A 13,700-nucleotide genomic window follows, 5' to 3' on the forward strand; every position below is an offset into this window, starting at 1 on the left:
ATCCAACCAGTTATTTACCCTGCTTATGTCAGCCAAGTATCTGGGCCAATTGCTTTAATATTTAGGTGTAATGAGTATCCAGACTGTGGTGCTGTATATGAATACAGAGTGGCAAGATTTTTCACTTATAAAACAAAACCCATCAAATATGTTTCTTGTTGCAATGTATGCATTTCTTAAAGATATTTTTATAGTGTTAGCTTTTAAGGAAATACTGACAACTCATAAAATCACATAGAATAAATCTATAACATCTGATATAAAGTCTGTGATTTATTTTTTAATTGCCAAAAAATGTAACTCTCTAGAGTTTAGGGTAGAGAGGAAAATTTAATCTAAAAATATTAGAGCTATGTGCTTGGTGTCCTAACCTGCTCACATGGTAATCTCAGTGACCTCAGGACTTGAAAAATACAGGCTCTATGCCCAAAGGAAGGGAGAAGCTGCACAGGCATGACATGCCTCCTTAGAGGCACACATATAAGGCCCTATCTTACCCTGCTATTTTCTACATAAGTGAGCTTTGAGAAAATATTTCATTTTTAAATTTTAAGTTACCCATATGCATATGGATAGAATAATATTCACTTTGTAGTGTTGTAGAAATTTGATTTGATAATTTACATATAGCAAGAACTTTAACAAATTCAGTTTTCAGTTTATTCTAAATGCTCAGTATTCCAAAGGAGAAGAAAAAAGATACATCTGAGAAGCTGACTATAAGGTCTTAAGTAACAGATTATAAGCTAGTCATCCTGGAGGAGGCAGCATTACAGGGACTGTAAAAAAAAATAGAGTTTAGATGAGAGGAATCAGACATAAAATAAGTATCTTAGAAAGCCATAAATAGAGGGAAGGATAGAGGGGAAGGAGTAGAAAGTAGTAGGTCAGGGAGTTGGTCATAAGCAACAAAAACATCAGAGAACTTAAGGAGAATGGTATTATGTTCTTGACTTGTATTCTGGACCTCAGAATTATTAACAATAAGTAACATATCCTAGTTCAGGTGATTCCCATTAGGAGAGGATGTATCACAACTTCTCAACTCTGTGAAGAAGTAGTCTTCAATCTAGAAAGTTGGATAAGAAAAAAGAAGTATGTTTACCCAGGCTCCAAAAGACCTGTAGATAAATCTTCAGAACTTTTTTCCAAATTCTGCTTGAGAATCATCTTGAAACATTCAAATTTTTGAGCAACTTCTTTCATCTTTCTTAATCCTGATCACACAATCATCTGTCCACTCAATTTCCTCTATAACTAATATATTTTGCTGTTAACATTATCCAAATGAAGTATAACCCATTAGAGGAAAGCAGGCAGATTTAGACAGCCAAGGAGTTGGAGAGTTAAATGGAGAGTGAGAGGAAGCTAGATAATTCTAGGCACTCCCTCGAGTAGCTCAAAAGTTTGGCTTTGGACTCATTAACTAAAAAGAACTCTCTTTAGAGCAACAGGGGACTTTATTATGTACTTTTTTAATGTACCATCTTTGGAAATTCTGAGTTGAAGCAATCACTTTGAACTATTTAATGACAAATACTGCTATTCTGATGAGAGTTCCAGGGGAACAGGGAAGGAGAAGAATTAGTTCCCTGCTTAGGAAGCCAGGATTTTCCCACAGGCCAAGTATAACGTGGATAAACTCTCTGGGGTTTACCACAGAGGCTGAGAAATAACTGCATTTATCTCTCGTGATCATCTTCCCAAGTGTATGTGCTACAGTTTGTAAATACAAGCAAGTTGAGAATCAGGATAGTCAAATGAGTAAAAGCAAGACAAACTTGCTTTTCATTAGTGTTTCATCATGAAATTATGAAACAATCTCCTGCCATATGATTAGATACTATACTCTCTAACCTAGATATAATGATTTAGCAGGTATGCTCAGAGGCATTTTCTATACATATATGGGACCCATATTTATGATCCAGCTTGTTTTCATCATTTAATTGTACACTTTAGGGATCTTTTCATCCATACACACAAAATCCAGCTTATTCTTTTTTATCCTGGCATGGTATTCATAATTCAGATCAACTGTAATTTTTTAACCATTCTCCTTTAATAAGAGTTACAAAGGAGTTATTCAAGCTGATTCCAAATTATATATACTAGTATTATAATGAGCATGATTGCACATATTTCTTGGGTATTTATGCTAGCTATTTTGTAGTCTATAACATTATATTCTAATTGCAGTATCAATATCAAAGAGAAAAATTACTTAAAATCTGGTTTGATAGTTTATATACTCTACCTCTCGGTTATATCAGTTCACTAGTTGTGCATCTGTCTCACCTCAGTGTGAGGTATGGGCTCACCAAGACCCCAAATCAATGCTAATTTCATTTTACTAACATGAAAGGAGGAATGTGAAAATGCATAAGCTTAGAGCTCTGTCTGTGAAGTCATTTAGCCTCTCAAAGGAGAACTTCTCATCTTTGGACGAGAATAGGAAGTTGTGTAATGTCTACGGTTACAGCACAAAATCACTTAGAGAAAGCATGCAATCTAAAGCCAGTACATTTAAATCAGCACACTGACAGGAAAAATGTCAGAATAATTTTGTATTTTTGTCATAATAATTCATCTTTACAAAAAAGAGTTGGTACAGATCAACACAAATTGCAGTGGAAATTTCCGGTGAGAATCAAACATTTCTTATTTGACACACTATTCCACTCAAACAAATCGCTATGATAAAGTACAAAAAGAATCTGTCATTTATTTGAAATCTGACCTTGTATTACTGCATTTAATGAATATTTCATGATTTGTCCATTCTTTACCATTCTTTTAATAAGTATTTGAATTATTCTACTTTGTGGCTGGTATAAAGCTATGAATATTATTATAAAAATCTTTTATGTAGACATATGTACTCACTTTCCTTGTATGTTACTTGGATAGAATTGCTGGGTAATAGCATACCTATATATTTAGTTTTATTAGAAACTGGCAAACTGTTTTCCAAAGTGGTTGTAAAATTTTGCATGCTCAGCACCTGTATATGAGGGTTTCAGCTGCTTCACATTCTTGCAATATTTTGATGTTACTCTTTTTTAGTCTTTTTAAATTTTAGTGAATCAAATGCGTGTGAAGTAGAAAATCATTGTGGTTTAATGGTGTTTGAAGTAAGGGATACTGAATAATATCCACTGAACTGAAAAGGAACTTTGAGACCATAAAATGAAGCAGTGAATTCCATAAACTGCAGTTATGAAGTTTATTGTGGGTAACTTACACAAAGGAAGTATTGGGCAGACAACAATCCAGAGCTATTCACAGCTACACTAGACAACCCAAATGGGTATAAGGTGACTTAAAGGGACCAAAGCTAAAAATAGATTCTGACTACTAAGGGAGAAGCAAATACACACCTATGGGAACCAGGGGTTTTTTCCCTCCCCTTGGGGAGTCACATGATCATTATTCCTCATAGGCCATTAAACATCTGCATCAGCAAAAAAGCATTCTTCCAGTTTTCACATAAGATAAAGGTAAGGGCAAAAGTTCAGAGGAAAAGAACCAAGATGGTCAAGCAGCAGGACATGGAACTCACCACCCTCCACAAACACATCAAAAATACATCTACATGTGGACCAGTTTTCACTGAAAACTAACTGAAACTGGCAGGAAGACTTGTACAACCAAGGCTATAACAAAGATCTGCAGAGAATCAGGTAGAAAGAGAAGAGAAGCCATCAAGTTAATATGTGTTCCCCTATGAGGGGACTCAGGAAAGGGGAGACTACACAGGCTGAAACCCACATTGAGGAGGAAGTTGTTGGAACATATTGGACACTCCCATCCTGGAGCCTGACACAGGGAAGATGAGTCCCCTTGGCTGGCTGGAGGGCTGGTGGGACTAACTGGAAGGTCCTGGGAAGCCTGGACTCCATTTGTAAGGAGTCTCCATTTGTAAGGTGCTGGCATAATCCTGAAGCAGGGTTGAGACAGTGGCTTGCAGACTGCTAGAGTGGCTGCCCAGTTTCCCATGATTGCCTGAATGCCCCTCTGCCTGAGTCAAGCAAATGCTCCAGACATTCCTTACTTTATGTCACAATTCCTCACTGGAGCAGGGGCTGCTATGACTGAGAAAAGAGCTCAGCCATGAGGGGCAGAATTGACTCACAACCCCACTCTAGTGTTGTGGTCAGAAAATACACTTGATATGATTTCAGTTTTCTTAAAATACTGAGGTTTGTTTGTGGCATAGCACGTTATCTGTCTTAAACAATGTTCCACATGCACTTGAAAAAATGTTTATTATGCTGCTTTTGGATGGAATGTTATATATATACATGTATGTCTATTAAGTTCATAGGGTATAATATGTAATCTAAGGCCACCATTTCCTTATTGATTTTCTATCCAGATGATCTGTCTAATGATGTAAATGGGGTGTTAAAACTCCCGTACTATTCTTGTATTACTGTCAATTTCTCTCCTATTTGTTTTATGCATTTAGTTGGTCCTATGTTTACAAATTTTATACCTCTTTTTAGATTAATCCCTTTATCATTACACAATATTCTTCTTTGTCTCTTACAAGAGTCTTTATCTTAAAGTCCATTTTATCTGATGTGAGTTTGCTTTTCATTTCCATTTGCTACCCTGGTTTGCTTTTCATTTCCATTTGCATGGAATACCTCTTTTCACACTCTCACTTTTAGTCTCGGTGTGTCTTTATATCCAAAATGAGTGTCTTATAGGCAGCATATACATGGGTCTTATTTTTTTTAATCCATTAAACCACTCTGTTTTTTTACATGATTGATGGAATTTAATGCACAAAACTTAAAACCTTTGTACCACAAAGGAAACAGAAACTCATATCAAAAGGATAAACATCCCATTGGAAAAATTATTCACCACTTTTAATAACAAAGGGAAATAGATTCATATATAAATATGGAACATATATATGGAACAATTGCTGTTGTTTAGTCACTAAGTCATGTCTGACTCTTTTTGCAACCCCATGGACTACAGCCCACCAGGCTCCCCTGTTCATGGGGATTTCCCAAGCAAGAATACTGGAATGGGTTCCCATTTCCTTTTCCAGGGGATATTCCTGATCCAGGGATCCAACCTGTGTCTCCTGCATTGCAGGTGGATTCTTTACCACTGAACCACCAGGGAATGCTCTGTTAAATCAATAATCTCAAGCACTCCATGCCTTTTGATTGAAGAAAGTATTCCATTTCCATTTAAAGTAATTATTGGTAAATATGTTCTTACTGCCATTTTGGTAATTGTTTCTTGTTTTCGTAGTTCTTTTTTGTTCCTTATTCTTTTGCTCTCTTCTCTTGTGTGTTGACAGCTATATTTATTTCTATGATGGATTCCTTTCTCTTTTTTGTGTGTCTATCTAGTACAGGATTGTATGGGATTGTGGTACCCTAGTTTCATGTACAACAGCCTATTTATATATGTGATTATTTTAGATCAACGATCTCTTAAGTTCAAATGCATTGTAACTTTGCTACATTTTTATTCTCCCACCAGGTTTAATGTTTTGTCATCATCTTTTCATTTTGTATATCTGTAATCTACTTATAGATGATTTTAATACTTTTATCTTTTAAACTTCCCAAAAGTGTTTCTTGTACTACCTTTACTGTTCTTTTGCCTTTGCCAGTGAGGCTTTTCCTTTTTATAATTTTCATATTCCTACTTTGGCATTTTCTTTTCTTAAAGAAGTCCCTTTATTGTTTCTTATAAAGCCAGTCTAGTGGTGCTGAACTGTTTTAGTTTTTGCTCGTCTGTAAAACTATCCCTCCTTCAAAGTTGAATGATAACCTTGCTATATAGTGTGTTCTTAGTTGTAGGTTGTTTGTTTGTTTCATTACTTTGTATATATTTTGCCACTTCTGGTCTGCAAAGCTTCTGCTAGAAAGTCAGCTGACAACATTATGGGAGTTCCCTTGTATGTTACTAGTTACTTTTCTCTAGCTGCTTTTAAGATTCTGTATCTTTAACTTTTACCATTTTGATTTTGATATGTGTTGGTGTGGACTTCTTTGGGTTCATCTTGGTTGGGCCTCTCTGTGCTTCCTAGACTTGAATATCTCTTTCCTTTCCCAGGTTAGGGAAGTTTTCAGATATTGTTGTTGTTGTTCAGTTGCTAAGTCATGTCTGACTCTATGTGACCCCATAAACTGAAGCATGCAAGGCTTCCCTGTCCTTCACTATTTCCCTGGGCTTGCTCAAACTCATGTCCATTGAGTTGGCGATGCCATCCAAACATCTCATCCTCTGTCGTCCCCTTCTCCTCTTGTCCTCAATCTTTCCTAGCATCAGGGTCTTTTTCAGTGAGTCAGCTCTTCACATCAGGTGGCCAACGTATTGGAACTTCAGCTTCAGCATCAGTTCTTTCAATGAATATTCAGGGTTGATTTTCTTTAGGAGTGACTGGTTTCAATCTCCTTCCTGTCCAAGGGACTCTCAAGAGTCTTCTCCAGCACCACAATTCAAAAGCATCAATTCTTTGGCACTCAGCCTTCTTTATGGTCCAACTCTCATAGCCAGTACACGACTACTGGAGAAACCACAGCTTTGACTCTTTGGACCTTTGTCAGCAAAGTGATGTCTCTGCTTTATAATATGCTGTCTAGTTTTGTTATAGTTTTTCTTCCAAGGAGCAAGTATCTTTTAATTTTGTGGCTGCATTCACCATCTGCAATGATTTTGCAGCCCAAGAAAATGAAATCTGTTTCTACTTTTCCCCCATCAATTTGCATGAAGTGATAGGACCAGATGCCATGATCTTAGTTTCTGAATGCTGGATTTTAAGCCAGCTTTTTCACTCTCCTCTTTTACTTTTATCAAGAGGCTCTTTAGTTCCTCTTTGCTTTCTGCTGATAATGTGTTATCATCTGCATATCTGAGGTTGTGATATTTCTCCCAGCAATCTTGATTCCAGCTTGTGCTTCACCCAGACCCACATTTTGCATGATGTACTCTGCATATAACTTAAATAAGCAGCTATTATTTCTTCAAATTATAATTTTTTCTCTCTCTTCTCTTTCAGGGACTCCTATGAGTGCTTAATTGGAGAAGGCGATGGCACCCGACTCCAGTACTCTTGCCTGGAAAATCCCATGGACGGAGGAGCCTGGTAGGCTGCAGTCCATGGGGTCGTGAAGAGTCGGACACCACTGAGTGACTTGACTTTCACTTTTCACTGTCATGCATTGGAGAAGGAAATGGCAACCCGCTCCAGTGTTCTTGCCTGGAGAATCCCAGGGACGGGGGAGCCTAGTGGGCTGCCGTCTATGGGGTTGCACAGAGTCGGACACAACTGAAGTGTGTGTGCAGCAGCATGAGTACTTAATATTGCTACAGAGGTTTCTTTAATTATCCTAATATTTTAAAATTCTTTTTTCTATTCAGTTTGGATGATGTCCACTACTCGGTCTCTCCTCCATTCCTCTCTGTCATCTAATCTACTGTTGATTCCTTGCAGCGCATTTTTTATTCCAGTTACTGTGTTCTTCAGTTCTGTTTGGTTCTCCTTTGTATTTTCTAACTCTTTGTTGAAATTCTCTTTATCCATTCTTCTCCTGAGTTTGGTAAGCATCTTTATGATAACTACCATGAACTGTTTATCAGATAGAGTGCTTATCTTCACTTCACTTAGTTCTTTTCTGAGGTTGTGTCTTGTTCTATAAGTTGAAACATATTCATCTGTCTCCTCATTTTGCCCAATTCTCTGTGTTTATGTGTTAGGTCAGCTAAGTTTCCCAATCTTGGAAAGTAGCCTAAAGGAGAAAACATCCTGTGGGCACAGCTGGCTGCTCCCTTCTGGTCACCAGATCTATATGTTCTAGGTGTATCCCCACATGAGCTACATGCACCCTCTTCTTGTGATGGGGCCAATTATGTGGCCATGCATTGCTGACCTCTAGTCAGGCTGGCTGTGAGGCCATGTATCATGTGGTAGCAGTGGACCTGCTGGATGGTGAGGAAGGCTTCCCACATGGTAGGCTGCACAGCCTGGGGAGAATGCAGGACTGATGCCAGCCTGTTGGTGGGTGGGGCTGGTCTCCAGTAGGTATTAGCAGACTCAAATGAGGATTCAAAAATGGTGCTTGCTAATCTCAGTGTTGTTGCATTAGAATCAGCTCCCAAAATGCTGCAGCCAGTGTCTCTGTCCCGAGGGGGAGTCTGAGTTTCCCCCTTCCTCTCCAAGAGGTTCTTCAAGATCAGCAAGTGGGTCTGACTCAGTCTTCCTTAAAACTACAAACTCTGCACTGGAACTCAGAGCCTATGAGGTTTTGTGCATACCCTTTAAGCATAGAATCTCTGCCTCCTACCATCTTCTGGATCTCCTGAGTGTAAGATTCATTGGTTTTCAAGGCCAGACATTTAGGCATGCTCATCTTCCAAGTGTAGGACCTCTAGGCTAGGGAACATGACGCGGGGCTTGGACCCTTTTGCTGCTTGAAGGGGACCTCTACAATTGTGATAGTCCTCCCATTTGTGGGTTTCTGACCTAGGGGTGTGGGTCCTGACTATACCACACCCCATCCTTCCTTCCCATCTCATTATGGTTCCATCTTTATATCTTTAATTGTGGAAATTTTTTCAGCTAGCCTTCAGAGTGTTCTCACTGATAGTTGCTCTGTAACTAGGTGTAATTTTGATGTGTCCATGAGAGGTGTTTTAGTCTCCCTACCCTTCCATCCTGGCCACCTCTCTCTTTTACTTTTCTTAAATATATCTTTTTATGAACAGAAATTTTTTGCAGTAGTATAGTAGTACTTATACTTTTTGTTTCCTGTTCAAAAATATCTTTGCCCATCCTAAGATCATGAATATACTCTCCTAGGCTTTCTTCTAAAAGGTTTATTGTTTCACTAATCACCAATAGTATGAAACATCTCAAACCAAACTTCTGTATAGTGTGAGATAGGTCACACCATATAAAATATTCAATTGATCTAGTATTTTCTTTTCAATTTTCCACATATATTTCCATATATATATATATGAGTCAATTTTTGTTACAGTTATTAATTTGTCAATTACTATGTAATCCCAGGGATGGGAGAGCCTGGTGGGCTGCCATCTATGGGGTTGCACAGAGTCAGACACGACTGAAGCAACTTAGCAGCAGCAGCAGCAGCAGCATGCCAATACAACACTGTCTTAATGACTATTATTTTATAATAATTCTTGAAATCTGGCAAAGTAATATAAAGTTCTTCTAGAAGATTGTCTGGGTTGTTGGGGACGTTTAAATTTCAAAATGAATTTGGGGAAATTTGTCAATTTCTATAAAAATCATACTGTGATTTTGATTAAGGTTGTGTTGGATATACAAAACAATTTGGGAGAATTAATATCTTAGTAATATTGTTTTCCAAGCTATAATTAAAACATATCTATAAATTTATTTTTTTAATATAAATTTATTTATTTTAATTGGAGGCTAATTACTTTACAATATTGTATTGGTTTTGCCATACATCAACATGAATCTGCCACAGGTGTACACGTGTTCCCCATCCTGAACTCCCCTCCCACCTCCCTCCCCATACCATCCCTCTGGGTCATCCCAGTGCACCAGCCCCGAGCACCCTGTATCATGCATCAAACCTGGACTGGCACTTCGTTTCATATATGATATTATACATGTTTCAATGCCATTCTCCCAAACCATCCCACCCTTGCCCTCTCCCACAGAGTCCATAAGACTATTCTATATATCTGTGTCTCTTTTGCTGTCTCACATACAGGGTTATCATTATCATCTTTCTAAATTCCATGTATATGCATTAGTATACTGTATTGCTGTTTTTCTTTCTAGTTTACTTCACTCTGTATAATAGGCTTCAGTTTCATCCACCTCATTAGAACTGATTCAAATGTATTCTTTTTAATGGCTGAGTAATACTACATTGTGTATATGTACCACAGCTTTCTTACCCATTCATCTGCTGATGGACATCTAGGTTTCTTCCATGTCCTGGCTATTATAAACAGTGCTGCGATGAACATTGGGGTACACGTGTCTCTTTCAATTCTGGTTTCCTCGGTGTGTATGCCCAGCAGTGGATTGCTGGGTTATATGGCAGTTCTATTTCCAGTTTTTTAAGGAATCTCCACACTGTTCTCCATAGTGGCTGTACTAGTTTGCATTCCTACCAACAGTATAAGAGGGTTCCCTTTTCTCCACACCCTCTCCAGCATTTATTGCTTGTAGACTTTTGGATAGCAACCATTCTGACTGGCATGAAATGGTACCTCATTGTGGTTTTGATTTGCATTGCCGGGAGAAATATCAATAACCTCAGATATGCAGATGACACCACCTTTATGGCAGAAAGTGAAGAGGAACTCAAAAGCCTGTTGATGAAAGTGAAAGTGGAGAGTGAAAAAGTTGGCTTAAAGCTCAACATTCAGAAAACGAAGATCATGGCATCTGTTCCATCACTTCATGGGAAATAGTTGGGGAAACAGTGGAAACAGTGTCAGACTTTATTGTTCTGGGCTCCAAAATCACTGCAGATGGTTATTGCAGCCATGAAATTAAAAGATGCTTACTCCTTGGAAGGAAAGTTATGACCAACCTAGATAGCATATTCAAAAGCAGAGACATTACTTTGCCAACAAAGGTCCGTCTAGTCAAGGCTATGGTTTTTCCAGTGGTCATGTATGGACGTGAGAGTTGGACTGTGAAGAAGGCTGAGCGCCGAAGAATTGATGCTTTTGATCTGTGGTGTTGGAGAAGACTCTTGAGAGTCCCTTGGACTGCAAGGAGATCCAATCAGTTTATTCTGAAGGAGATCAGCCCTGGGATTTCTTTGGAAGGAATGATGCTAAAGCTGAAACTCCAGTACTTTGGCCACCTCCTGCGAAGAGTTGACTCATTGGAAAAGAAGACTCTGATGCTGGGAGGGATTGGGGGCAAGAGGAGAAGGGGACGACAGAGGATGAGATGGCTGGATGGCATCATCACTGACTCGATGGACGTGAGTCTCAGTGAACTCTGGGAGTTGGTGATGGACAGGGAGGCCTGGCGTGCTGCGATTCATGGGGTCGCAAAGAGTCGGACACTACTGAGCGACTGATCTGATCTGATAGTGAGTGATGGTGAGGATTTTTCATATGTTTGTTAGCTATCTGTATGTCTTCTTTGGAGAAATGTCTGTTTAGTTCTTTGGCCCATTTTTTGATTGGGTCGTTTATTTTTCTGGAATTGAGCTGGAGGAGTTGCTTGGATGTTTTTGAGATTAGTTGTTTGTCAGTTGCTTCATTTGCTATGATTTTCTCCCATTCTGAAGGCTGTCTTTTCACCTTGTTTAGAGTTTCCCTTGTTGTTGTTCAGAAGCTTTTCATTTATTAGGTCCCATTTGTTTATTTTTGCTTTTATTTCCAATATTCTGGGAGGTGGGTCATAGAGGATCCTGCTATGATTTATGTTGGAGAGTGTTTTGCCTATGTTCTCCTCTAGGAGTTTTATAGTTTCTGATCTTACGTTTAGATCTTTAATCCATTTTGAATTTATTTTTGTGTATGGTATTAGAAAGTGTTGTAGTTTCATTCTTTTACACGTGGTTGACCAGTTTTCCCAGCACCACTTGTTAAAGAGATTGTCTTTAATCTATCGTATATTCCTGCCTCCTTTGTCAAAAATAAGGTGTCCATAGGTGCATGGATTTATCTATGGGCTTTCTATTTTGTTCTATTGATCTATATTTCTGTCTTTGTGTCAGTACCATATTGTCTTGATGACTGTGGTTTTGTAGTAGAGCCTGAAGTCAGGCAGCTTGATTCCTCCAGTTCCATTTTTCTTTCTCAAGATTCTTTGGCTATTCAAGGTTTTTTGTATTTCTATACAAATTGTGAAATTATTTGTTCTACTCTGTGAAAAATACCGTTGGTAGTTTGATAGGGATTGCATAGAATCTATAGATTGCTTTGGGTAGTATACTCATTTTCACTATATTGATTCTTCTGATCCATGAACATAGTATATTTCTCCATCTATTAGTGTCCTCTTTGATTTCTTTCACCAGTGTTTTATAGTTTTCTATATATAGGTCTTTATTTTCTTTAGGTAGATATATTCCTAAGTATTTTATTCCTTTCGTTACAATGGTGAATGGAATTGTTTCCTTAATTTCTCTTTCTATTTTCTCATTATTAGTGTATAGGAATGCAAAGGATTTCTGTGTATTGATTTTATACCCTGCGACTTTACTATATTCATTGATTAGCTCTAGTAATTTTCTGGTGGAGTCTTTAGGGTTTTCTATGTAGAGGATCATGCCATCTGCAAACAGTAAGAGTTTTACTTCTTCTTTTCCAATTTGGATTCCTTTTCTTTCTTTTTCTGCTCTGATTGCTGTGGTCAAAACTTCCAAAATGATATTGAATAGTAATGGTGAGAGGGGGCACCCTTGTCTTGTTCCTGACTTTAGGGGAAATCTTTCAATTTTTCACCATTGAGGATAATGTTTGCTGTGGGTTTGTCATATATAGCTTTTGTTATGTTGAGGTATGTTCCTTCTATTCCTGCTTTCTATTCCTGTTGAATTTTGTCAAAGGCTTTCTCTGCATCTATTGAGAGAATCATATGGCTTTTATTTTTCAATTTGTTAATGTGGTGTATTACATTGATTGATTTGCAGATATTGAAGAATCCTTGCATCCCTGGGATAAAGCCCACTTGGTCATTGTGTATGATCTTTTTAATGTGTTGTTGGATTCTGATTGCTAGAATTTTGTTAAGGATTTTTGCATCTATGTTCATCAGTGATATTGGCCTGTAGTTTCCTTTTTCTTTGTGGGATCTTTGTCAGGTTTTGGTGTTAGGGTGATGGTGGCCTCATAGAATGAGTTTGGAAGTTTACCTTCCTCTGAATTTTCTGGAAAACTTGAATAGGATAGGTGTTAGCTTTTCTCTAAATTTTTGGTAGCATTCAGCTGTGAAGCCGTCTGGACCTGGGCTTTTGTTTGCTGGAAGATTTTTTTTATTACAGTTTCAATTTCCATGCTTGTGTGGGTCTGTTAAGATTTTCTATTTCTTCCTAGTTCAGTTTTGGAAAGTTGTACTTTTCTAAGAATTTGTCCATTTCTTCCACGTTGTCCATTTTATTGGTATATAATTGCTGATAGTAGTCTATTATGATCCTTTGTATTTCTGTGTTGTCTGTTGTGATCTCTCCATTTTCACTTCTAATTTATGGATTTGATTTTTCTCCCTTTGTTTCTTGATGAGTCTGGCTAATGGCTAGTCAATTCTATTTATCCTCCCAAAGAACCAGTTTTTGACTTTGTTGATTTTTGCTATGGTCTGTTTTGTTTCTTTTGCATTTATTTCTGCCCTAATTTTTAAGATTTCTTTCCTTCTACTAACCCTGGGGTTCTTCATTTCTTCCTTTTCTAGTTGCTTTAGGTGTAGAGTTAGGTTATTTATTTGACTTTTTTCTTGTTTCTTGAGATATGCCTGTATTGTTATGAAGCTTCCCCTTAGCACTGCTTTTACAGTGTCCCACAGGTTTTGGGTTGTTGTGTTTTCATTTTCATTCATTTATATGCATTTTTTTGATTTCTTCTGTGATTTCTTCTGTGATTTGTTGGTTATTCAGCAGTGTGTTGTTCAGTCTCCATATGTTGGAATTTTTAATAGTTTTTCTCCTGTAATTGACATCTAATCTTACTGCATTGTGGTCAGAAAAGACGCT

The sequence above is a fragment of the Bos mutus genome, chromosome 5 (genome assembly GCF_027580195.1).
Source record: "Bos mutus isolate GX-2022 chromosome 5, NWIPB_WYAK_1.1, whole genome shotgun sequence".
Taxonomy (NCBI): Eukaryota; Metazoa; Chordata; class Mammalia; order Artiodactyla; family Bovidae; genus Bos; species Bos mutus.